The following is a 27,756-nucleotide window of genomic DNA, read 5'->3' as shown; positions in this document are numbered from 1 at the left end:
GAAGAGTAACTGCCCAGTTTTGTTGGTCTCTAGGGGCATGTAGGGATAGTCAGAGATAAACTTAGAAAGGCAGGTTAGGGTCAAAGCTTGGAGGCCTTGGAAATAGGCTAAGGAACTTTAAAGGAAATCATTATTTCAATATGTAGGGCACCATAATGTTCTGTACCAAAATTTGTTTTAAGATTTAGTGCTAATTTGGACTCTCCTGGTGGTGCAGTGGTTAAGAATCTGTCCGCCAATGCAGGGGGCACCAGTTCGAGCCCTGGTCTGGGAAGATCCCACATGTTGCAGAGCAACTAAGCCCATGCGCCACCATTACTGAGCCTGTGCTCTAGAGCCTGCGAGCCACAACTACTGAGCCTGTGTGCCACAACTACTGAAGCCCGCGTGCCTAGAGCCCATGCTCCGCAACAAGCCACCACAATGAGAAGCACGTGCACTGCATCGAAGAGTAGCCCCTGCTTGTCAAAACTAGAGAAAGCCCGTGCTCAGCAACAAAGACCCAATGCAGCCAAAAATAAATAAATTTATATATATAAAAAAAAGATTTGAAGATTTAGTGTTAATTTAAGTGCTTGTCACCATGGTTTGTCAAAATATTGGAAGCTCCCTTTGATGGAAGATGAGTTTTGAAAACATTAGATCTATGGAAGTTGAACAATGGATTTTGATGACATAGTCTTTTCTTAATGGTGATAGGAGCTCTTTTTAAAATAATTTAATTTTATAACCTAGATTATAAATTTTTAGTCTTGAAGGCCTAGGAGAACCAGAGTTAAAAGAATACACTTGTTCTGTGTCCTCGAGAGAAGGATTGAACCCACCAAGTTTCCTAGTGTTATGATTACAATTAAGATTTAAATTCTCTGTGGTCTTTTTTATTTTGTTTTTACCTCAATTTAGTGTTTTTTGAATCCATAATATTATATATTATTTCTAGAAATATTTCCCTCTACAGTACAATGCTGATTTGTGACTTTGTTTTGCAATATGTTTTTTTAAATTGGACTTTTGTGGAAAATCACCTGAATGATAATTTATTATAAGCAGAATAAATTTTATGGCATGTGAAAATTATTTCAAAAGTCATTTCTTCTTGTAGGTGGCCTCTGTTTCAGTTTTCTTGGCCCATACAAAACAACTAATGTGAAAGATAGGCTCTCTGTGATTGCATGCTTCCTGCCTTTAGAGTAATGAAGATTTTGGAAAGACATCATCAAAGCAGAAATAGAAAGCTTGTTGCCTCTTTTGAATTAACAATATTTTATTAGATTTATCATAAACTCTAGTTTCCTAACTCAAGTAATATGAAATGCATACAGAGTTTGTGTTATCTACAGATTTAAATTTAATCATTTGGTTTCAAGTTTCAGATTTGATGGAATCTATCAAGTTTTACAAGGCATGTCTAGCAGAGCACAGTTTTATGATTCACAAGTGTCTTAGCTGGGGTTTCTACAAGGAGAGTATGGGATAGGAATTCTTGTTCCAGTGGTTTTTTTGTTTGTTTGTTTTTTTAGGAAAGCACTTTCAGGTGAAGGAAATTGAGGACAATAGGATAGGACAGGAAAAAAAACAAAAACAAAAAACTGAGCCAGAATACGGATCTGATTCTACAGGAAACCGTGGAGGACAAATTGTACAACCAAGTCATTTCCTCCTGATGAGAGTCAGGGCAGTGGTCTTCTTCCCTTGGGAGGGGTGGGCGGTCATAGCCTTCTAGGTGAGGCTGCTCCTGTTTGTGTGAGGGCAAGTCACTAGAAATGGGAGTAGCTGTGAGCTGTTATCAACCAATGCTCACAGTAGCTGGGGAAAAGGGGGACGCCCCTGTTTACATGACGTGGATGGGTACCAAAAACATCCTTTACAGTTTGCCCTTCGAACTCAGATACACTTACATTCAGGCACAGCCTCTCGAGAATTCTGATTGGAAAGCCTTACAAGAAGGTTACTGGGATAAAATCCAGCTGCTGCCGCCGCAGTTTGTCCTGAGACCATGTGTAATATTCATTACCTCCTGCCTCCACTACCAGTTCTAAATTCCTCTCCCCATTGATGAGCATTTCTGCCAACGTGTGGTTTGCCTGGTGGGGGTGACCCAGGCTCCATCCTTAATTTGTGAGTTGTGAGCCTCTTGGTCACTCTGTCTTTATCAGGTCATGGTTGCTATACTTTCCCATTTACAGTAACGACTGGGAATGAAAGTCACCTGGCTATCCAGAGTGAGCCCTTGGTGATGCTGGATGGGAAGTGTGGCCAGGAAAGGAAAGGCAAAGTGCTATCTGGAATACAGGGTCAAGCATGGGTAGCATGGGTAGCCCTTTCCAGAGTGTAAAAGTCTGGTTTGTCTCACTGAAAGATTATTCCATATTGGGGGCACACTGTAGTTCTCTGCTACTGGCAAGTTAGACGTTCAGCAGTGGCAATAGCTAGACTAGCATTGGTGAGAAGGATTCCAGGCCCATGTGAAGGTCCATTTCTTCCACCATGGCCATTCTAGTTCATAGCTATACTATTCAATTGCCAGAGAAGCTAAAGACCGAGGCTGGGCGACTGAGTCATCCTGTCCACTTGAGTGCTGGATGCCTCTTCTGAAGTCTGTTCTCCTAGTAGACATTAACATGTGATACAAAGGTCCTCCTTTGTCTTCCTTGAACAGTTTTTTAGATGTACTGTTTTCTTAGTGGTTGCTTTAGGTATTACAATGAACGTGTGTAACTGCAATAACAATCTACTGAAAAAATACTTTACTACTTCAAGTGGAGTATAGGAACCTTATTTCCATTTAAATCCCTTAACTCTCCCCATTTAAAAATTTATTTCCTTTACACACATCAAGCACCCCCTGGGGTGGTGTTACAGTTGCTGCTTCAACCACCAGACATGATTAAAAATCCATGAGAAGAAGGATAGTCTATTATGTTTACCCCCTCCCTGCTTTTTTTTTTTTTAACCTACTGCATTGTTATTTCTACCTTTCTGAAGTCATTTTCTTTCTGTTTGAAGGATTTCTTTAAGGCATTCTTTAAGGGTAAGTCTACTGGGAACAGATTCTCTTAGTTTTCCTTCATCTGAGAATGTCTTTTTTTCCCTTCATACCTGAAGGATATTTTTGTGAAGTATAGAATTTAGGGCTGACAGTTTTTTTTCTTTCAACACTTGAAAAATATGCTAAATTTAATATAATATAAACCAATATTTCTAGGGCTAAAGTTTAATTATATGATTGCCACCTAAATAGCCTGTTTTGATTGGAAAAAGAAAAGGGAGGGTATAATTTCACTCTTGTTATATTATTAGAAATATTTCTTTTTGACTGAGGGAAAATACACATGAAAGCTTTTTTTTTTTTTTTTGCTTGCTTTCTAGGTAGTTGCTTCTTTCTTTTTCGTATGAAGCATGCAGAAAGAAGAAGCATCTGTTCTGAGAGCAAAGAAGATGAAAGCATAAATTAAAAATTCAGTCCCAGTGAGCCGCCTTCTGTATCTGAGTCAGAGAGAAGAGAGCCAGTTACACAAAAAATCATCTGTGGGGAAGCATAAGGAGTTTGGAATCAGCCACATCTGCCTTTGAATCCTCTCTGCCATTTACTAGGTGCATGATCTTGGTGAGTTATTTAACCTCTCTTGGTCTTAATTCCTTGACTAAAATTGAAATAATAACACTTACTCTTTGGGTCATTGTGGGATTAAGACAGATGAGATGTATAGACCTGTAGGCTTCTCAATAAGATTCTTTCAGTTGTCTTCCTCTTTCCTCCTTTAATATTGGGGAAATTTAAGGTTAAGGAAAGACCACCAGAAAAGGTGTTTGACTTCCTCTTGGGAAACATGGTGAACTGGCAAAGTTAATATTTCATGGGAAAGGTATTATTTGAATTATTTATTTCTTTAAAAGTTGTGATGTTAAATTATCTTTGAAATTTATAGAGTTACTATTATTTTAATTTCTTTGGTTATTTTAATAAAGGTAAGTGTAACTGGATTTTATCAGTATGCATATTATCAGGAGAGAAAAATCATGAAGTAACTTGAACAGGGAAAATTTAATATAAAAAATCACTAACTCTAATAAGAGATTGGAGCAATGCCTCTTTCACTGGTGAGAAGTAAAGAGAGCTCTAAAGAATACAGTATAACGGGTATAAGGAGCAGTCCTTACCCATAGGGCTGAGAAGATCACCCAAGGAAGAGTTCCCACTCCTCCGCCCCTCTCTACACTCCAGGATTGAGATCTGGAACCTACTGCAGAAGGCACAGTCCTCACTGGATGTCAGAAAAGTCCCTGTGGTGCTACCCTGGGGGAGTTTGTTGGAAATCTGCTCTCAGGAAGCTGCCTTTCTCTAGTGCTCCAGGGAAAGTTGTTCGTGAGGAGGTATCTCACCTGAAGCAATGCTACAAAACTGCCCAAAGGTGGTATCACTCTTCTCCTGACCACTCTGCAGGAACCTGGCTCTGGAGAAGCTGGGCACACCATAGGAACCTGGTGCTGGAAGCTGCCTGAGCTGTAGGACCTGGGCACTAGGCACGTGCTGCAGAAGTCTGCGCAGAAGTGAGCACATGAGAAGGAGGAGGCAAAACCCTTTCCCCCTGTAATGTCCCTCCAGCAATCTCTACTGATAAAGTGTGACATGGTACAGTTGACAGTGGAAAATATTTAAAGGGCCCATTTTCACAGAGCAGGGAAATAGAAAGAATTTGGACCTGAGAGGCAATAATTTATGACAGGCATATAAGGGGTAAAGAATTCATGATTGGAAATCTCTGTTAGGTCTTGATAAAAGTGATTGTCTTAAACTTATACAATGTATTGGCTTAATTATTCAAACCCTGATATCAGTGTATCAGTGCCTCCTGGTGATAGCATATTGAAATTGCATTTCAAATCTTTGTGCCTATTAGAAGCAGCTTTTATAATCGAAATTTTAGAACAGGCTATAAGATTGTAGCAAACATTTCTCTACATCCATAGTTCCTAAATTACAAATTACACTTTAAAAAACTTTCTAGTTAGAGGAACTTATCCAGCATAAGAGATATTATATAAATTTGAATGTGGTTTGATTTGATCCTGAAAGATTTATTTAAGTACCAGGGTCAGGAGTTCAAATGCTAGCTAATCCAACTGCTCAGGTAATCCAGATTAAGACCCTTACAATGGGCCAGTACCAAAAAGATGTCCAGGTTGGTTTCCAACTTGTAAAATTGGTAAGATACATGGTTGTAGAGTAAGTTCCTAATTCTAGTAACTGAGTGACTGCTGAGCACGTGGAAGGGTCAGCAGGACTGATGAGTGTTACTAACAGGGTATTAAAAGAAAATGCAGTGTATAATTTTTTCACTTCAATTTGTATAAATATAGATTTCCCGTTGCGGAACGCAGGCTCAGCGGCCATGGCTCACGGGCCTAGCCACTCTGCGGCATGTGGGATCTTTCCGGACTGGGGTGCGAACCCGTGTCCCCTGCATCGGCAGGCGGACTCTTAACCACTGCACCACCAGGGAAGCCCGATATTTGGAATTTTTGACAACACATTTCTTTTGTAAATTTTCCTCTCCTTTGTTTCACGTGACCCTATTTATTTTCCTTTTCTAGGCTCTTTTCTTTTGGAGCATCATCTTAAGTGTCAATATTCCTTAGAGTTCCATCCTTGATGCTCTGTCTCATTCTTTATATTCTTTCCAGGGTAGCAGTTTAACATCACACTTAAAAACAGAGAACTTCAAGTTAGAGAAATCTTGGCTATTAGCTCTGCCACTTTCTGCTTTGTGATCTTGGGCAACTTAATATCTTCAGTCTCAATTTCTTCATCTGTAAAAATGAACTACCCTCTCTTACCTTTCAGAATTGTTGAGATTTTGAAATGAGAAATTATGTAAAGCCCTTACATTAGTGCTTGACTCATAGAAGATGGTGAATAAATAGTACTTATGATTATCTATTTTGTCAATTTCAAATAATATGCTTATGATTCTAGATCTTCAACTAACGCTTCTCTTTTGAACCCCAAATATCTATATGTACAAACTATTTCAGTGGTTTTAGTGCCAATTTGTGGTCTGTTGTAAGTCAGTGATGAGGATTATGTTGGAAAAAGAGGAACTGAAAAAAATAAGGACATTTTGGGACTTCCTTGGTGGTCCAGTGGTTAAGAATCCACCTTCCAGTGCAGGGGATGCAGTTCTATCCCTGGTCAGGAAAGATCCCACATGCCACAGGGTAACTAAGCCTGCTCGCCACAACTACTGAGCCTGTGCACTCTGGAGCCTGTGCGCCACGACTAGAGAGAAGCCTGCGTGGTGCAACCAGAGAAGCCTATGCACCGCAACTAGAGAAGCCCGTGTGCCACAATGAAGATCCCGTGTGCCGCAGCTAAGACCCGTCTCAGCCAAATAAATTAATCAATTTAAAAGAAGGACATTTCAGTGCAGTTTTAAAATGAAGTCAAGTTTATTTAATTTAATAAATTGCCTTTTATATTAAGATTCACTCAGTTTTTGGGGTTGAAATATCCTTTTATAAAAATGAAATATTGATATCAGTGGATAGATTTTTTTTAAAACGTATCCTGACTTAGCAAAATGAAAAATTGGCAGTCTTAAATTGGCCCCTCATGTTTATTTGGAAATTTTGCTGGTATGTGAAATCTGGAAGCTTAGGAACCTCTGATCTGTTGGACAGTTTTACTTGAATAAACCATAAGCTCCTCAGACTCGACACTGTGAAAAGTATATTTGTTGCTTCCTTCTTCCCCTAAACACAAAACTCATTTTGTACGTCATAACTGTCCATCCTCATAACTGTCCATCTCAGTTGGTTGTCAGAATATGTGAGTTATCCTCAAACCCCCCGTGGAGCTGTTACCCTTACATTCAGTTGATCACCAAATCCTTTAGACTCTCTCTTGAAATTTCTTGATTCATACCCAGTGCCGCTGTTGTAATTTCTTGTTGGAATTATTTTCTTTCTACCTCCAGACTCTCTTCATTTTAATTCATTCTATCCTAAGCTGCCAGAATGATCTTTTACTTCCTTGCCTAAAATCCCCCAAGGTCTTCCTGTCTCCTTTGGGGTTAAACTTTCATATAGCCAAAAATTCCCGCCCTTCCCATCTGCTCCTTCTCCCTCACATGGATCCCTCAGTGAGCCTGCCATAATTAGCTGCTTGCTTCTCTGTTGCCTTGCAATCTTTGAACATCCAGTTCCAACTGCTGGTAAATATCCTTCTCTCCTCATCTAGAAAGTTCCACTTTGTCCTTCAAGATTCGGTGTGAGTTTCTACCATCCTAAGCCTTCCCAACCACCCCCATCTGAGTCTTGCAGCTCTTTTCTTTGTCCCCACATCTTTGTTACAGCACTCTACCACAGTGGGATGCAATTTTGGGGTTACATAACTCGGTTTTATTCCCGTCTGTGAGAAACTGATGGTGGTAATCACGCCTTCCACCTCAGGACTTAGTACAAACCCTGATACGTTATAGGTGCTCAACAACTACTAGCTGCATGACTATAAGCTTAACATCATCCAGTTAATGATTCTGATAGACCATCTTTCTGTTCCTAGGAACTCTGCAGATCAAAGTGTTAAGAGAAAAATGATAGAAGGCCATAGTCATTGTATTTCTATTATAAACTCCCTACTCAGGAAATCAAGACAGATGTATAAAAACTGTTTAATGTGTTGGCACTTTTTTTATACTATTTATTTTCATGATTGAATAAAAGTGTGTGGCTGAGGTATGAGTGGGAGATGGGCAGAGGGAATAGGATGCATATTATTTAGCATGGCTACACATTCCTAGGCTCCTTCTCTGCTCTGCAGCCAGGATTTGTTTGTAAATATGAAATGTGCCCTCTCCTTTTAGGTACTTAGGTGTGTCTTCTATGCTGTGTGTAGTGATAACCAGAAGTATAAATTTTTTTTTTTTTTTTTGCGGTATGCGGGCCTCTCACTGTTGTGGCATCTCCCATTGCGGTGCACAGGCTCCGGACGCACAGGCCCAGCGGCCACGGCTCACGGGCCCAGCCGCTCCGTGGCATGTGGGATCCTCCCGGACTGGGGCACGAACCCGTGTCCCCTGCATCAGCAGGCGGACTCTCAACCACTGCGCCACCAGGGAAGCCCCAGAAGTATAAATTAAAAAAAAAGATTATCAAGTAAGATCATCTCATCAAACAGCTTGTCTTCTTGAGGAAAATTCCTAAAATCTGAATAGTCATCCATTATTTTCTTAAATGATGATCCTTGTTGTGAATTACAACTCGAAATTCAGAGAGGACCCAGAGTGGTATCCATTGCTTATCCATAACTATGACTTTCACCTCAGTCATGCCATCCAGAAGGGCATATCAGGGAAATAAACTCCCTCACCCACTCGGAGAGGGCAGTTGAGCTTGATGAAATGCTTCTATTATTTAAGCCTGATCAAAAGCTTAGCTTTCTTTATAAACTTGAGCATCATATATGTTCTTGATGGTATGAAAATGCTCTGATACTGTTTCAGTTTGGATGCGTAGGTCTGCAATTAATAAACACCCAACGATCATTTGAGACATTTTTCTTCTCTTATATTACAAAGAGTCTGGAGGAGGCAGGACATCTAGTTCATCAATGCAGTGATGTCATCAAAGACCCAATTTCTTTGACCCTTTCTGTTATTAAGCACATTTAATTTTTGTCCTCCTTTATTGCATCATGGTGGCAAGATGGTTGCTGAAGTTCTAAGCATCATTATGACATACTATTATCCCAAATAGGAAGGAATCAAAAGGAGACATTAAAGTAATTATTGGTAAGACTAACCCGTGATTCAGTCCTTGGCGCTGGACACACTGTCAACCCAAACACAGTGGGCTTCTGTTAGCAATAAAGAAGGGAGAAGATGGGTAGGCAACTAACATTGTCTACTTCCTACTCCTTCCCTTTTAACTTTATGAAATATGACAGTGTTACAAAGGCTTCACTTTGGGGTGTTACTTCTACTATGTCTGTAACCAGAGCAATCTTCTGTCTTCTCCTTTCTTTCCTCTTCCCTCCACAACCTATAACAAGTTGTACTATATATTTACTGCTATGTGTTAGGTTAAAAGACACGAACTTAACAATATTAATATTTTTTCCCAAGAAAGTTGAGCGATTCCCCCAAATAATTCAGGATTAATGGAAAATGAATAACCATGGACAGTAAGTGAATAAAAGCTGCTTAAAGCCACCAGAGAATGTTTTTAAAAATGGGGAAAAAAATGTAATTTACAATTTAAACCAGTGAAAGATTCACATTGGACATTTTCATTTGGAAAAAAAGAAAAAACCACCTGTTAATCACGTTTAATGACATTTCTAGAGATTGAAAATAATGGACGAGGAAATGTCCATTTTTATTTCTTAAATTTGAGGAATCTATCGAGTCATGTACTGCAGAGAGAAAATGTATTACCTTGTGGCTTTCTTTAATAGTGTAAACTACCATTTACCTTATGCCTTCTCTCTGACCCAGTTGGAATTATCACAATGGCTGCACATATATTCAAAAAGACATGGAACTCAATGGAGAAGAATTAATCTTCCTACAGTAGAACACTTAAAAAAAGACAAGTGGAAAAAGCCAGCACAGAGGGGAAAGACAAGTGTCTCAAACACCCAAACATGGAGCAGATCCAGCACTTTGCAGGGGCCATAGCCAGACTTTGTAACAGGAGAGGAAGTCATCTGGAAAATGGCATTTCTCACACACCAGCTGTAAGTCAATCTCCCGGGTAAGAGTATCAAATTAAACTACCTTTGCAAGTCTCTCATTTCTATGAATGTAATAAGATTCCAGCAACAGAATCATTCTTTTGTTCAGTGGTTTCCCACCTGCGGCTCACATCCTGCTAAAGTCATCTTCTTCTCGAAAGTCTTGCCCATCAAGTTTCATATGCTTAGTCCCAAATGTCTCTTTTGTGGAAGAATTAGATTAATATTATCAGAAGTCACCCTGATGTGCAGCCATAAGAAATAAAACTGAGTCGTGATCATTAAAATGTAGGTCATTTAACAGCTGGGAAGGACAGTGTGAGAGCTCTTGAGGAAGTTACGAAATGGGAGGAAAGAAAGAACTAAATAAAAATACAAAAATGGCAAAAAAGCAATGAAGATTTTCAGAAAATAAGGGAGTAAAAAGTAACTGTGTTACACACAAGACAACAGCAAGGTAAGAAAAAAGAATTGTACTGGTTGGGAAAGTGTGCATTACAGTTCTGACTTCACTAATTATTCCTGCAATTTTGAACAAGACACTTAATTTTTACTTTTTAAAAATAGGTTTATTAAAACATCATTTATGGGTTTCCCTGGTGGCGCAGTGGTTGAGAGTCCGCCTGCCGACGCAGGGGACACGGGTTCGTGCCCTGGTCTGGGAAGATCCCACATGCCGTGGAGCGGCTGGGCCCATGAGCCATGGCCGCTGAGCCTGCGCGTCAGGGGCCTGTTCTCCACAACGGGAGAGGCCACAACAGTGAGAGGCCCGCGTGCCGCAAAAACAAACAAAAAACCACATCATTTACATTTCATACCATTCACTCATTTAAAGTATACAATTCAATGCTTTATAGTATATTCACAGAATTATACAGTTGTCACAATCTAACTTGAGAACATTTCATTATCCCCAAAGAAACCTAATACCCATTAGCAGTCACTGTTTATTCACTCTGCCCCCAAACCTGGCAACCACAAAGCTACTTTCTGTCTCTATAGATTTGCCTATTCTGGACATTTCATATAAATTTCACTTAATGTAATGTTTTCAGGGTTCATCCCTGGAACAGCATGTATCAGTACTTCATTCCTTTTTATTGCCAATTAATATTCCATTATGTGGATATACCACATTTTATTCATCCATTTAGCAGTTGGTAAATATTTGAGCTTTTCTGTCTTTTTAGCTATTATGGATAATGCTGCTATTAGCATTTGTATAAAAGCTTTTGTAAACCACTTAATCTTTCTATGACCTTATCTGTAAAGCAAAACTAAGAGTTTATGCTTTATGTTTCCACATTTGAAGAAATCTTCATTTTAGGTTTCTAATTGATTTATGACATAGGTATTGAGGAGTAGAACATAGATACAACATAGATGCAGCTGATATTCCTAGTAAAACAATTAACAGTAGCATATACTACTTCCCCCTTTCAGTTGATAAATAGATGAGAGTTCTTCAAATATTTGTTAATTAACAGACCATTTAATTTTCTTTTGTATTCATTTAGCCATCCATCCACTTATTCATCAAATATTTATCAAATGCTTATGAGTGCCCATAATGTTCTATTTCCACAAGATATATAGTGGTGGATAAGAGAGAACTTACACATAAGGAATTTATATTCTGTTAGAGAAGAGAGGACATGTATGCACATACATAAAATACATGGTGAAAATGAAAATGACATTTATTGAGACTCAGATATAGCCTCAGTGGGTTCAGAGTACAATTCTTTGCCTACCATGATATTTCAACAAATTCTTCGTTGTTGAAATGAAACTCTTTGTTGAAATTATCTAGGAAAGACTTACGTATATATAGAAAATGGAAAGCGTTCAAGGAGGAGGTACTTGCTGTTGAAAGATACTGTTGTTGTATATGTTACAACAGTGTATAATAATTGCCAAAGAGATCTGGAAGTGGTGTTAGAAGCAAGTTACAGAAGCTCAAAACTTGTGCCTTATGCAGCCATGTGACTATACTTTGGCACAAAACAAATCACCCTATAGTGCTATCCAGTTTGTTTGAATATACCCTGCATTTCAACATCTTTTTGAAATAACCGTTGGCCTTTTCTTTTACATCATTCTGGATTTCTGATAAAAAGCCTTATAAAGGATGTAACATCTAAAATTGTAACATAATAAAGGAAATTCATTTTGTTAACTCATTAGGTATCATAATCCAGTCAGTATTTACGAATACTCCCAGTAGTTAGTGTCATGGAATGTTGCTGGTTACCATATTTCCTCTTCTCAGAACTCATGACAACATTTGATACACTGAGAAAGTTTTGCTAATTTGGTTAATTTATGAAAAAATTATATATATGAATACAAAGTTTATTGATTTCACATTGACCTGAACTAATCTTGGACATCATAGCTTACAAATGGATTCATTCCAATCATAACCATTTGCCATCTGTTTCCTTCCCTGAGAAGCAATAAAAGAATGTATTAATTTGTAATCAGAATGTGATGAGACACTACATCCATGAATATTAGAATCTATCAAGAGGTTCCTTTTGGTATAGTACCAATTAATCAGTCATTGCTTTATGTCCCAGGAGAGTGAGCTATAGGACCTACATAAAGGTTCCTTTGCCCTCTGGCATCAGATTGGATTTTGCCAATGAAAGCCACCAGAGATTGGAGAGCAGGAAAATGATGAGGGATATTCTTTCCTTTATTATCTTCCTCAGGCTGAGGGATTGCCACTGGATGTGTTCCTCTATCAAAGTCCACAGTTGGCGTCTACAGCTTTAGGTCTCAAAGGGTCATGGTAACCATTTGCTCCGTTATCAGACCTAGTGCAGCTACTGTTGCTGATCCCAGGGTCCCTTCACCATTTTTGGTTTCTCTTTCTTGATTCTGTCCATAATTTCATAAATGGATTGTTCATTAACTCACTTCACTCACTTTTTTTTTTTGAGTGTTTCTGATACTTGCCAAGACCTTGAAGATAAACTTCCTTTCCTATTTCCTTAGCAACTACTCTCTCTTGAGAAAAATTGTTCAGAACTTGTAAATAACGCCAAAAGGTGAACAGAATGTCCTTTTATCATCATATGGGGTCATTGTTTTACAGGTCCACGAAGGATTATCTAAGGAAATGTACTTTGTTCAGCTCACAGTTTATTATGACTTAGTGAAGTTACATGCATAGTTAACTTATGCATTTTGCCCTATAGTGATATAAATAAGGTCTGTCCACATTTTCTCTTCTGTAAAAAGATAACTCCAAAGGCTTCAGTTTTTTGCTTTCCAGGATATTAATCATTTTGCACTTACTGAGCAATCTTATCCTTACATTTCCATATTAAATTACTTATAAATAAATCAGCTATTCAAATCACTTTTGGTCTTAATATCTTATGAGTTACCTCTTTGTTTAGTGAAGGCCATCTTTGATACATGTTCATTTTATATTTGCATGAGAGTCCTGATTTTATCTTTTTGAAAATTCTACTTTAGCATCTCTTTGGACTATCTCTCCTGTCTTATCCCCACATCTTCAATCTGCCCTTACCTACTGGTTCTTTCCTATGTTCATTTAAAGCATATTCAAATCTCTCCTTTCGTTAAAAAACAAAACAAACCCTGGAAGTTTCCTCTGTTTGCATTTATACTTTACACTTCTTGAAACAGTTGCCTACGTACACACACATTTGTCATTTCTTCAACTCACTTCGACTTCTCTTTCTATTGACATGATTTCTTCCTCCGATTCTAATGAAACTGCTCATATCAATGTAAATAAAGGCCTCCTTATTCAATCGAATAAACACTTTAAGTTCTGAAGTTATTTGAGTTCACCATAGCACTTGACGATGATGTCTCTTTTCTTGAAATATTCTTTTAGCTCCCATGGTATCCTGCATTCTTGATTTTCTTCTTTTGGTTGTGATTCTAAGTCTTTTTTTTTTTAATTCTTTTTTTAATTCTAAGTCTTTTGACTCTCTTTGAGTGGTTGTGCTTCAAGGGTTCTCAGCTGAACCTTTTTTTTTTTCTTCTTGTTCTTCATCTACTCTGACATGATCTTGTTCTCTTTCATGACTTCAGTTACCATTTAGTTCCATGGCACAAGCCTAGCTTTATCTCCAAAGCACCAGATCTGCCTATCCAACTTCTGTTGAACATCTCAGATGTCCCAGTACATCTCAGACTCCCTATAGTATCAAAAGAACAAAATGCTTTCACTGTCTCATTTGCTGCATGCCCTGTGCTTTCTATGTTAGGGAAGAGTGCCACCGTGACATGGTTGCTCAAGGCAGAAACAGACAATTTTCTTAAATTCTTCTTCCTCACCTCTTGTATACAATTAAACTCTAAATTGAGACAATTCTACCTTTTAAACATTTCTCAAGTCTATTCTTATCTGTATCCTAACTCCTACTTTTTGGGTCAGGCCGCAATCATTCAACTGCCTCCAAATTAGCCTTCCTGCCTCTATATTTGCCTGTTCCATGCCATTTATATAAAATGCAAATCGAAGCTCTCTCACTTTGAACCCTCAAATAGCTCCTGTTTTCTTTGGATAAGTCCAATGTCTTTATCATGGTATATAAAACCCTTCATCCTCTGACCCTGACTTCTGCCGCAGCCTCATTTCTTGTATTTCGTTCACCACCTCTTTGCTCTAGTCATAGTAGGTGGGGATAAAAGCCAAGCGGAGCCCAAGCATTGAACTACATCGAAATAGGCTTGCTCTGTGTGCTCTGCAGAATAAATAAAAATTTGCAAATTTTGGTCGATGATTTATTTGTGCTCATATAATAATAGTTTTGTGGGAGAGAGAGTCCTTTGTAGGCTACTTGGCTGTCCTTTATGTCTTGCTGAGTGTGCGAAGGTCGTAAGGCCCTAACTGCTGTTTACTGGGGCCATTTTTCAGGACTGTTTATGCAGTTGGTAATCTTGAGAGATGAGGTGATATCTCCTTCTACACCCACACGAAGAGTAAGCTAGTTCACTCCTTTGTATAAATGTGGTGGATTCCCCAATCTCATCGTTTCTCAGCTGGGATGCACATACTCTGCATGTATAGCATCCATCTGGCCTCCTCCCCATCTCCTTGTGAGATCTGGGGGCAAGAACCATTGTAAATGTACTGATGCTCCAGCTGTTTGCTGCGCCATGAGTAACAAAACCCTTTTTCTCTGACTCAGGAGTTTTGTCTCTTCTACCAGCATCCAGGAAAGAACAACAGACTAATTTATTAGCTTGTAAATCAAATCAAATCTTAGACCTGACCATTTTATGTTTTAAAGTAGTTCTTTTACTTCCAAGTAATTTTAAGAAATGTTGATAAAAATGCTGCTTTTTTTCTGAATAAGAAAATAAAATAGTGAGTGGTCCAGGTCAATATTGGCATCTGGCAACAGTACTTGAAGGCAGTTTTAGATGGGATTCTCAATAGTGATAGGTCAGCATTTGGTATCAACTTCTATATGATCATGGGACCTAAGACAATGTTAGGAATGTGAAGTCATGTTATTCTCAGGGGCATCTGAAGGATATTAAGTGATTCATTATTTGTTTTCTTTTAAAAATGTTAGCACTTAAAAAAAAAAAAGCACAACATGACAGTTGTGAGTTAAGTTTTCTTTGGGGTCAAATGAGGACTATAGCCCAGAGACAGCCATTCAGATAGCTCCGAGGAACTGCTCCGAAGAGGTGTGGGGAAGGTCAGTATATATGTGATTTTAGTGAAGGTGGATACATGCGGTCAGGCACACATTTTGGCAAAAGGTTGCTGCTAGTCATGAGGAGCCAGATGTCTCCATTAATGATTTTAGTGCTTTTCTAGGTATGAGAAGATGCAAGAAATTGGGCTCATAAAATCTTCTCCTGAAAATATCTATCTGACGGCCTGTTCTGCCACTTTTTCCCAGAGCACGGAGAGCCTCATTCCTGATCTTCCCCTTGAACTCCTTTCAGGGTATGTTGAAGGTCAGCGACTACAGTGGCTAGTGACTTCATGCTTGTAGAACCAGATGGCGAGTGACAATTTTTAGTTGGAAGCACCTCTAACATATTAGCACAATCACAGGAACGTGGATCATCAAATCCTGGTTAGAGTACTTGAACGAATGGACGGACACTGACCTGAATGAGAAAGTCCAAAATCAAACTCATTCTTTCATTAATTTATTCTGAGGATAACAAGCACCTACTAATTTCCAGGTACTATTCTAGAAAGTATGGATATAGAAATAAGTGACAAGACCCTTGAATCCTTATAGAGATTACAGCTAATGGGAGAGACTGACATGCAAACATTTCTAATATAACGTAATAAGAATTTTGTTAATAATAATCATATAGCCATGGTAAAGTGCCAGTTTGCATGCGTGCACGTGCCCCAAACACAAAATACCTTTATCCCACCATCCAGAAAAGAGCACTACTGTTAAGAGCTTGGTAAATTTGGTAGATATCCTTATAGTCTAATATTTTACACCCCCTGAGAATACATGAATACTATATATACTCTCTATATGTAATTATTAAAATACATGATAAATACTACTAAAACACATACTGTGCTATGAATTTATGAAACTATCTCCCAGAAACCTTTATCTATGACAGTTTATATATATAACTATATATACTAATGTATATACTAGTTTATATATACTACTTTATATCCATATATACTTATTTATAGCGCTTATAAACTAGTATACTCATTTATTTATATATATAAATCATCATATATATTAGTTTATATAGTTTAGTGTATATAAACTAATATTATATATTTTTATATATAGTAATAGAATTATAAAGCAGAAACTAACACACCATTGTAAAGCAATTATAATCCAATAAAGATGTTAAAAAAAGAAAGACTATACTAATCATCATAATGTATTAGTATATATATACACTTATATATTTGTATATACAAATATATATACTAATCATATGTATACTAGTTTATATATATGATAATATATATAGTTTATATATATAAAAATATATATACACTAATATATATATGTGTGTGTGTATATGCTAATCATCAGGGATACTAAATTTGAATTATATTTATTGTCCAGAGAGCCTGGAAAGAGTGCATAATTTGCCTAACAAACCTGTGTTTTCCTGAGTCTTCATAAGAGAAAATGAGGATATTCATCTTCAGTTGTATTCACTGAGTATACACAGGGGCAAATATTTCTGTTGCGAGGCTTAGATGACAAATTAAATTTATGAAGAGTCAAGTTTGCTTGCAGCAAACAGCTTAGTATTTTACATTTTAAACTGTAAGGACCTGGCAGAATTGGAAAATTTTCGTGTGTTGTGCTTGCATTTTGGAATTTCAAGGGCCTGCTCTGCATTCGATTACGATATCCACCTCATGTAAATTGGAATGTATCTTTGAATGAATGAGTACAATAGCAAGACTAAATATATTTGCTCCTGAACAAAATTTCTTGTATAGGAAAATCTTTCTTCTGCTTGCTGCCAGACCACTGGAATATGACTGCCAAGGGAAAAATAGCTGTTGTCCTCTTCATTAAAGTGTGACCCCAGGCAAAGTAAATAGATCCCTTGAAAATGTGACTGTGGTGAACATGGTGGTTTACCACGCCATCCCCATACACAAGCCCTTCTCCCTAGGGAACGTGGTACTGGCCTATGAGATGTAAGCACAAGCGGGCTGAGCGAGGTGTCCCAGATGCCATGGCTTCTCTGATAAGGAGGGACAGGCACGCAGGAAGGCCCCTTTGGTCTTGTTCTTTATTATTTTTCTCCAGTCGCACTCTTCTTTCCTTGACATCAGGCCTGCTGGTTCAGGAGCTATCTAAAGATCTGGAGGCCACAGTGTTGAGAGGAAGGTCTTTTATTGTGGCCAGGGCACTGGAACAAAGAGAAAAAAGTTCCTGAATCCTCAGTAACGTCACTGAGCAGTCAGTGAGCACCAGCTACTGCCTTGCCCTGAACTTCTTGTTCTGTGAGGAAAAAAAGAAACTTTTTTTTTTTTTTGCAATACGCGGGTCTCTCACTGTTGTGGCCTCTCCCGCCGCGGAGCACAGGCTCCGGACGTGCAGGCTCAGTGGCCATGGCTCACGGGCCCAGCCGCCCCGCGGCATATGGGATCTTCCCGGACCGGGGCACGAACCCGTGTCCCCTGAATCGGCAGGTGGACTCTCAACCACTGCGCCACCAGGGAAGCCCTAAGCTACTCTTAATCATGGTTTCTTCACTTGCAGCTAAACTTATTTATAACTGATAGAGTAGGAAATACATATTTCCCTCCCTAAATGAATATTAAATTTTTATTGCAGTCTTTAAATTATGGGAAACTTCCAGCTCAAAGCTTATTGTCCTTTGACTCTTTAGGAAAATTCAAAATTTGACATTACTGTTTAATCCTATTGGGGGAACACCATAGCCCAACTTTAACAGCCTATAGCAGTAATTGTTTAAAAAGCTTTTAATAGGGAACACTTCTCTCTTTCAATTCTTGCTGCTTTCTATGTTTCTATCTTTTTCCTCCGTTTTCCCTCTCCCTCCACCTTCTTGATCTCTGTTGCTTTCATCTATATTTCCACCTATATCCCTTTCATTGTATTCCTAACCTAGACAAAGATTATACGTATATTGACTGAATGTATTTTTTCTGTTTCCTATTATAATTAAAAATGGATGAGTAAAATATTTTAATTTATAGATTTATAATGCTGCCTTATTCCAAAAAGGATTTGTATTGCCATGGTTTGTAAATTTCTTTTTAAAAAAAACAGCTACTTTCCTAATATCTTAGGTTGCCTCTGTGAACTTTAATTTTTTTTGAGCTAATTATTCTTGACAGAAAAATAGTCATCCCTTTTCTGAGAATGATGACTAAGATCATTATAATTTACTTTCATAAATTAGAAGCAAATACAGAAACGGATAAAACTGTATTTCTTAAAATGTAGAGGAAACTTACTTGGACCTTGTGATTCCAAGGATCCAATGCCATCTTTAACTTGTTTGTCATTAGTTCATTCATTCAACAGATGTTTATTGAGAGATTTCTCTGTGCAAAGAACTATGGTCTCCTCTATTGCCCCCGCCCCCGCAAAGGGATAAGTGGGTAATTAAGATATAATTAACTTTTATCATCAGAATCACCAGTCCTAGAAACAAAATATATTTATCTCATGCCTGCTGAGATAAAATATATTTATTTCATGTTCTCTCCAGAACCAAAGAGAGAGAGCCAAATGAAGAGAGAGAGCCAAAGGGTTGGAGGCATAGTTTTCTTCCCAGGTCTTAGAGGTGTTGGTGTCATTTTGCTCAGTGACTTATTGAAAATATAAAATCCTTATGATTAGTTAAGGTTATCTTAGTCAGTTTCCTTGTTTTTGCAATGCAAACCCCTAGGAAACCTGCAAAAACTGTGAGAAAGCTCTGAGTTATTTAGGGTCATGGAAAACTCTATTTGGAAGAAGTACATGGTAGCACACAAGAAAACAGAGGGCACAGTCTCTGAGGTCTTAATAAAAGAGGTGATGAGGAAGTGTGTCTGTGGTCAAGATTTCCTCTCTGCAGGAGGCCTCCACTCTCCCACTTTGCATAATCCCCTTATTCAAGGCTTCTCAAGCAGTATTAACGAAGACAACATATTGAGTGTTTGGGTTCCTAAGATCATTTTTTTATTTTATATACCATTGGTCAGGTAGTTCTAGAGTTTAATATTAAGTTCTCTGTTTCAAAATTTAAAAGATACGGAGAGACCCTAGACAGAGTTCAAAGGAATGAATCAAAGAGAAATATAGGACTTGTGAGTAAAGATTTAAGAAGAAAGGCTCTAGAAAGGAAACATCATTTATTATTGGCAGTGAAAAAGAGATGAAAATTTATTTCATCAAAATGAAAGAATGGGTGCTTTTCAAGGGTGCTGAACATAGAATAATTACAAATATACTTTAATAACAGAGAAGCTTAATATTAAAAGAATGGATTACCAAGAAAAGGCTTACCACTTCTTGGCAATTTTATGCCTTTTGGTATGAAGCCGAAATAATTGGCCAAATTGATTTTAATTGTTAAAAAAAAGGTAATTCAGTGTTAATTGATATACCCTGGTGAAATTTATCAAGGGACAGGGAGAGAAAAAAACATCTAACATACAAAATAAAATTGCACATACATGAACAGTGTACATACAGTCTTATGTAAAAAATTTACATTGTAATGGACAATTTCACACAGAAAATTACTTAGCAATACTGAATCAAGTAGAAATAAAAGAAAATCTTAGTAGACCTGTAACCTTTAAAGAAACTAGATCAGTGTTTAAAAATCTTTCCCTCTTCTATATAAAAAGCCAAAATGAAAACCCAAACAGAACAAACAACAGATCTAGATCAATTAAAAGGCAAGTTAGGACACATCATCAAGAAACAATTAATTCCAAAACCATATAATCCTTCCAGAAAATAGAACAAAATAAAACAGGTGACATCTTACAAATAACTTAATGAGGCTAAATTATCATGATGCCAAAATCAAATAAGGATTTTATTGATAATGGATGATTAAAAGTCATTCTTCCTTGTGAAAATAGATGCAAAATTCCTGAACAAAATATTAGCAAACCAAATCTCACAATGTGTTGAAAAAGTACATCATGAACGAATTGACTTTTCCAAAGAATTCCAGGAAGGTTAATGTTTAAAAATACATTGCAAAGCATGATACAACCATTCATTTAGATTATTCTTTTTTTATTTTTTATTGAAGTATAATTGAATTACAGTCTTGTGTTAGTTTCAGGTGTACAGCACAGTGATTCGTGGATATTTTTTGAAGATTATAGTCTATTTTAGATTATTACAAAATATTGGGTATAATTCCCTGTGCTATAGGGAATTGTTGCTTCTCTATTTTAAGTATAGTAGTTTTTATCTGTTAATCCTGTACTCCAATTTGTCTCTCCCCCTTCCCTTTCACCCTTGGTAACCATAAGTTTGTTTTCTGTCTGTGAGTCTTTTTCTGTTCTGTATATTGGTTCATTTGTATTATTTTTTAGATTCCACATATAAGTGGTAGCATATAGTATTTGTCTTTGTCTGATTTATTTCACTAATCATAATATTCTCTAGGTCCATCCATGTTGCTACAGATGGCAGTATTTAATTCTTTTTTTGGCTGAGTAATATTCCATTGTAGATCTAAGCCACATCTTCTTTATCCAATCGTCTGTTGATGGGCACTTGGGTTGCTTCCTTGTCTTGGCTATTGTAAATAGTGCTGCTATGAATGTTGGGGGTGCATGTATCTTTTCAAATATTTTCTTTTTTTTTCCAGGTATATACATATACAGGAGTGGAATTGCTGGATCATATGTTAGTTCTATTTTTAGTTTTCTAAGGAACCTTCATACTGTTTTTGCATAGTGTCTGCACCAATTTACATTCCCACCAACGGTGTACAAGGGTTCCCTTTTCTCCACATCCTCTCCAGCATTTATTATTTGTACACTTTATGATGATAGCCATTCTTACCTGTGTGAGGTGATATCTCATTGTGGTTTTGATTCACATTTCTCCAATAATTAGCAATGCTGAGCATCTTTTCATGTTCCAGTTGGCCATCTGTATGTCTTCTTTGGAAAAATGTCTATTTAGGTCTTCTGCCCATTTTTTAATTGGGTTGTCTGTTTTTTAAATATTGAGTTGTATGAGCTATTTGTATATTTTGGATATTAACCACTTGTCAGTTGCATCATTTGCAAATATTTTCTCCCATTTCATAGGTTGTCTTTTTGTTTTGTTGATGGTTTCCTTTGCTGTGCAAAAGCTTTTAAATTTGATTAGGTCTCATTTGTTTATTTTTGCTTTTACTTCTTTTGCTTTGGGAGACTGATCTAAGATAATATTGCTATGATTTATGTCAAAGAATGGTTTACCTATGTTCTCTTCTAGGAGCTTTATGGTGTCATGTCTTACATCTAGGTCTTTAAACCATTTTGAGTTTATTTTTGTATATGGTGTAAGGGGATGTTCTAATTTCATTGTTTTATATGTAGCTGTCCAGCTTTCCCAACACCACTTATTGAAGAGACTGTCTTTTCTCCATTATATATTCTTGCCTCTTTTATCATAGATTAATTGGCTGTCAGTCCAAGGACATGGGATATCTTTCCATTTCTTTGAATCATCTTCAATTTCCTTATCAATGTTTTATAGTTTTCAGCATATAGATCTTTCACCTCCTTGGTTAAGTTTATTCCTAGGTATATTTTTTATATGATTTTAAATGGGATTTTTTTTTTTTACTGTCTCTGATATTTCATTATTAGTGTGTAGAAATGCAATGGATTTCTATATCTTAATCTTGTATCCTCCTACCTTGCTGAAATCATTTATTAATTCTAATAGTTTTTGTGTGGAGACTTAGGGTTCTCTATATAGAGTATCATGTCATCTTCAAGTAGTGATGGTTTTACCTCTTCTTTTCCAATTTGGATACTTTTATTTCTTTTTCTTATCTGATTGCTGTGGCTAGGACTTCTAATACTGTGTTATATAGAAGTGATGAGAGTGGGCGTCCTTGTCTTGCTCCTGAATTTAGTGGGAAGGCTTTCAGCTTTTCACCATTGGGTATTATGTTGGCTGTGGGTTCGTCATAAATGGCCTTTATTATGTTGAGATATGTTCCCTCTGATGAGACTTTTTATTCTGAATGGATGTTGAATTTTGTCAAATGCTTTTTCTGCATCTACTGAGATGATTATGTGGTTTTTATCTTTCCTTGTGTTGTATCACACTGATTGATTTGTGTATGTTAAATCATCCTTATGACCCTGGAATGAATCCAACTTGATCATGGTGTATGATCCTCTATATATATTGTTGGATTTGGTTTGCTAATATTTTGTTGAGGATTTTTACCTATATAGACAATTATTATCAAAATTATTACCTTCCTGTTAATTTGAGAGCCCAGAGAGGGCAAAATTGTGTCTATTTTGTACACTGTTTTATTCCCAGTTCCAGGCATAAGGGCTTTTGGTGGGCACTCAGTGAAATTTTTTTTCCTATTAAATTAAATTACATGTGGTTGGATAATAAAAATTTAGTTTCAGAGGTATTTATAGAAATCAAAATGTGTTAGATGTCTTAATTCAAAGTAGAAAAGAATATTCGTTAATATTTTGAAAGGTAGAGGTAATGTCCTAAGGAATTCTTTTCAGTTCTTTTGGAGTCAGGATGGCCAAAAATATGTATCCAGTCCTCCACTCCTGGCTAATATTGGACTCTGAGCTACAGATTCTTTCTCAGAATCCTCAACACGGTCCTGGAGTTACTCAGTATCAGATAATTGGAATTGGTGCATGCAACACAACCTATTTGGTATTTCTGTTTTGTCTCAGGAAAAAAAAATCACATTTTGTACTCTATCAAAATATTTAATTATGTATTGACTGATGATACTAGCATAGAAACAACCTTAGGAAAGCCTACCTTTTAATATAGATTCAATCTCTTCACTTTGCTTTCCCATTGTACTTACTATATGACCTTAAGGCAATGGTTTGGGACAAATTATTTATCATCTCAGATTCAGCAAAAATTACTTTGGGTTTTTAGACTGTAAAAATCTGAATGATTTGGTGAAAACTTGGATTCTAATTGCAGCTTTGTTTTGGCAAAGCTAAACCTAGATTATAAATATTAATGTGTCTAGATGATATATCTCAAGTTATTGTCCAAAACTTTTAAATAAATTCCAGCTAGAAAAAGAAACACATTTCTCAATTACTTTTTCTTTTTACATTTTTTTTAATTGGAGTAAAATTGCTTTACAATGTTGTGTTAATTTCTGCTGTACAATGAAGTGAATCAGCTATATGTATACCTATATCCCCTCCCTCTTTGACCTCCCTCCCATCTTCCCCCATCCCACCCATCTAGATACAATGGAATATTCTCAATTACTTTTGAAAAGCCATATGTTAAGTGGCCAGAGAGGTTCAAGGTAGTCCTAATAAATCACATAATAGAGGCAGTTTTAAATTGTAGAGAATTATCTTGCATAATTAATTTAAGGTTCAGAGGCAAGGTAATCAGTATCATTTTCTCTAACAATCAGACATCTTTAATTGAGTATTGCTCCTCTATCCTTAGGGGACCTTTTTCCAATTTGAGCATGAAGTTGAAAGTGTCAGTTTCAATCAGTCTTGCACCAGAGGGTACCATTTGCCCACATAAGTATCATCAAAGAGATCTGAAGATGCTTTTTCTGTGAGGGCTAAGATATTGAACTTCCATGATGAATTATGTCTTTCAGCATGCACCAGAATCTCAGTTTCTCTCCAAGTGAAAACTGAAATTTTTTCAATTTTTAATTTTTCTTATTGTTTACAGATATAATGCTTTTCTTATTTTAATTAAAATAGTGAACAACCAAAGATTTTCATTTTTTGTCTCGTGTATGGATGGATAAAGCATATATCTTGGCATTTGTTAAGTAGTTGATTTAAAATTTTTGTCTCATATTAAAAGTAATTACAACTTACTAAAGACAATGACAGCTTTAGAAATACACTGCTCTATAAAAATTAGAAAAGTTATGAAACTTCCTGGAAATAATTAGAAATATTGGGCTGAAATGGGGTTTGAGTACATAAAATCATAGCAGAATAAAAATATTGAAAATCACTCAAAATGTTAGCACTGTCTTTTAGACAGTTTTTATTGACAGAGTTTAAAAAATCAAGTGATTATATAAATTTTAATAAAAATGGTAAAGATTATTTAGTTCATCACATTATAAAAGTAAGGAGGTTTAGTTACAGTTTTGTGAGGAGTTAAAATTTGAAGTAGGGATATCATAGAGAAATGGTAAAAATCAACTAAAAATATCAGTGCTTCTAGGAGGAGCTAATTCTATGCCTTGGGGAAGAGAGTTTTCAAGATTAGGCTAGAAATATTTGTTTCCAGCAGGCAAGTGTGCTTTGAAATGTTCTGATGTGGTGTTGACAGGACTCAGAAGCTAGCTTAAAAAGAGTTCCCACTGGGCTTCCTTGGTGGCGCAGTGGTTGAGAGTCCGTGCCCCGGTCCAGGAGGGTCCCACATGCCGCGAAGCGGCTGGGCCTGTGAGCCATGGCCGCTGAGCCTGCACGTCCGGAGCCTGTGCTCTGCAACGGGAGAGGCCACAGCAGTGAGAGGACCCCGTACCGCAAAAAAAAAAAAAAAAAGAGTTCCCACTGGCTAATTTGTGACAATTTGAGCATTAAAAAAAGGTAATAAAAATCACAATTGATTAAAACAGCAGAGCCTAGAAGAAGCCATTATTCATAATTATGCTTAAAAGAAAATGGAAATTTATTTTCTCTTCATATAAATGGTTCTACATTCAGGTTAATTTTTAAAATTTTTTCAGGTTAATTTTTGAGAGGAAAATTTCCTCATAATAATATATACATAATATATATATAATATATAACATAATAATAGTAAAATATTGACGTATGTTTGTAGATATTATTTTTAAGGTGTGTAAGGTCATATCCATACACAAATAATAATATGACCAGCACCATTGTTATTGGTATTTTGTGGAATCTGCTTTGTTCATCCTTCTTGTATGCTTTTCTGACCTCCCTTTATGGCTAATTTGTCCTCTTCTAGAAGTATATTTTAAGTGCTTTTATTTAGAATCTATTAATAGAAGAAACAGTTTGTTTTCATCTAATGATTTACATGTTTTGCCCGCATTATTGGATGATAATTTTGTTGGACATACATTTCTAGATTGATTTTCGAATGTATTTTTTGAATACATTTTCTCAGAATTTTCTGTCTTCCATTGTAACTGCTGATTTGTTTTCAATCAAATTGTCATACTTTAAAGATACTCTTTCATCTATGGATGCTTTTTCTCTATTTTTGTTAGTTTGTTGAGAACAGTGGCTTTGTGTTTTTTTTGTTTACTCTGATATCATCAAAGCCCAGAATAATGTCTCACAGTAGTTGTTCAATAAATACTTCTTAAATGAATATTGTAAAGGTTTTCACCATTTTAATATGACTTTGTCATAGAGTTCTTATATGAGTCCAAAGAGCTTAGTATGGCACTGAGCACATAATAACTACTCAATAAATGATAGCTTCTGTGTTTATTGAGAGAAAGGGATTGTTAATCTCTGTAATAGGAGGAGAAGGAGCTATCTGTAAGTATATGTATCATAAGCTTACATTCTAGAAAGTAGGCAAAACAAAAGAACAACACACACGCACACATACACACACCGTATCTTCTCATCATACTTCCAAGTTTAAATACAAACGTTGATTTTTGTTTCTTATTCTTTTCCCTTTGGCGGCCACAAAAAAAGTTTGAAGTAGTAAAATTTACAACAAAAACGTACAAAAAAAGTTACCACTCCAGTTCTATTTAATGGTGCTACAAATATAAAACCAGAATTGCTTGCTTAAGAATAGAATATCGTCTTTGCAAACTGAAGAGAAATGTATTCCGTAGAAAGGCCGTTTTGATGAAAGTTTGTTCATGCAGTAAAAAATATTAGACCAACTTTTGAAATAAGTTGTAAATGAAAATATTAAAAGTAGCAACTCAGGGTAAAGGTGATATTCTTGGGCCACGTCGTTATTGATATTTCTTCTTTCAGTGTCTTCATAGAAGGCTCCTGTTCCATTATACCAAGACATCTAAACTTCTCCCTAAAGATCTTCAAAGAAGTGAATAGAAATTTCTCTAATGGTATTCCAGATCCATCAGATAATTCCATTTGAGATTTCTGAGGAGATTCTATGCCAGTATTTTTCATTCTTCTAACTTTTTAGGATAGGTTTTTTAAAAACTTCTAATTAGACAGAATTCATTACATTAGACCATGTCATTTATAATATTTATATGATTCCAAACAGTCACATATTCAATAAAAATTAGTCATCAAATTATGTGATCAATTTGTCTTTATTTACTTTGCTAAAACTTAAATTTATAAAACCTGCATGCTGATAGCATCTTACATTTGATGAAATTCAGTGTTCTGTAGTTTCCACTTGTGCACATTCAACAAGGTTGGGTTATCAGCATTACTAGAAGGACCCTATTGTGTTTTATGTGATGATCCTGCAGCTTGGAACTTCACAGTAAGTGAGGTATTGATTTGAGCTCAATACCTGCTGAACATAGTTTCTCAAAGTGCTAAAAAAAAGGTACCTGCTAAATGAAAGAATCTTTCAACCCTGGAGTGGGGAGAATGATTTTTAATAAATGTGAGTGGGTTTTGCATGTTGCAGGGAATTTTGAAAATATCATTTATCCTAACTATACAATCCAATGTGATTTATTCGTTTTGCATGTGGAAATGTCACCTGCCATATCAGTAAACAAAGGATATTGCAGTCATCAAGCCATCAGCCACTGTAGCCGCCCACGACTGTGCACCTTGAGGGGATTCAGGATGGAGAAAAACAGGATACTTGCCTTTGATATCAAGGCCAGATATATCATATCAAAGGATTGATTTCAATGAGGCCAGACTCTTGCATCTTCCTATATATAGAAAAGCGCTAATTCATTAACTTGAGATGTCTGGTTTTCTTTAGCAGTAATCTTCTGATGTTCCGACTACCTGGTTTTTGTTGCAAAAACTCCTATATATATATCCTGGCTCCTCTCATACTTCTTAGGAGCAGTCCCTCAGAGCAAGCTGAGAGGCTGTCTTCCAGGCTTATGTCCTCAGCAAGTCCACCGAATAAAACATGATTCTCAGCTTTCGGGTTGTGCATTTTTTTCAGTCGACATGCCTTTTTTCTCTTTCATGGAAAACTGGCCATACGTTGGGGTGAGTGGTAACAGGTCCAGACACATGCAGGAACCCATTGCTCTGGTTCCCTCCAGTCCTCTCACACGCAGCACATGCCCATTCCTGCAAGCCCTTCTTCAGAAAATTGTGAATCTAAGGGCCCACGTCAATTGGTTGTGTCTCTTTTTCATCTAGTACAAACAGAAAAGTGTTGAGAGAG

General features: G+C 36.7%; 1 protein-coding gene across 4 annotated transcripts in view; it reads left to right on the top strand.

Moving 5' to 3' along the window:
- The window catches only part of GRXCR1 (glutaredoxin and cysteine rich domain containing 1), a 313,061-nt gene that overhangs the window by 63,550 nt on the left and 221,755 nt on the right, over window positions 1–27,756 (top strand). For 3 of the 4 annotated variants that reach the window (XR_003001320.1, XR_003001317.1, XR_003001319.1), the window contains exons 4-5: window positions 3,370–3,607; window positions 9,498–9,739. The gene's annotated coding sequence lies outside the window, so the exon portion shown is untranslated. The remainder of the gene's footprint in view (window positions 1–3,369; window positions 3,608–9,497; window positions 9,740–27,756) is intronic. The other variant, XR_003001318.1, reaches the window with a different exon arrangement.

The sequence above is a fragment of the Neophocaena asiaeorientalis genome, unplaced genomic scaffold (genome assembly GCF_003031525.2).
Source record: "Neophocaena asiaeorientalis asiaeorientalis breed wild unplaced genomic scaffold, Neophocaena_asiaeorientalis_V1.1 scaffold39, whole genome shotgun sequence".
In the NCBI taxonomy this organism is placed as follows: Eukaryota; Metazoa; Chordata; class Mammalia; order Artiodactyla; family Phocoenidae; genus Neophocaena; species Neophocaena asiaeorientalis.
Note: the sequence above shows the minus strand (reverse complement) of the source record. Positions and strands in the feature narration are given on the sequence as shown.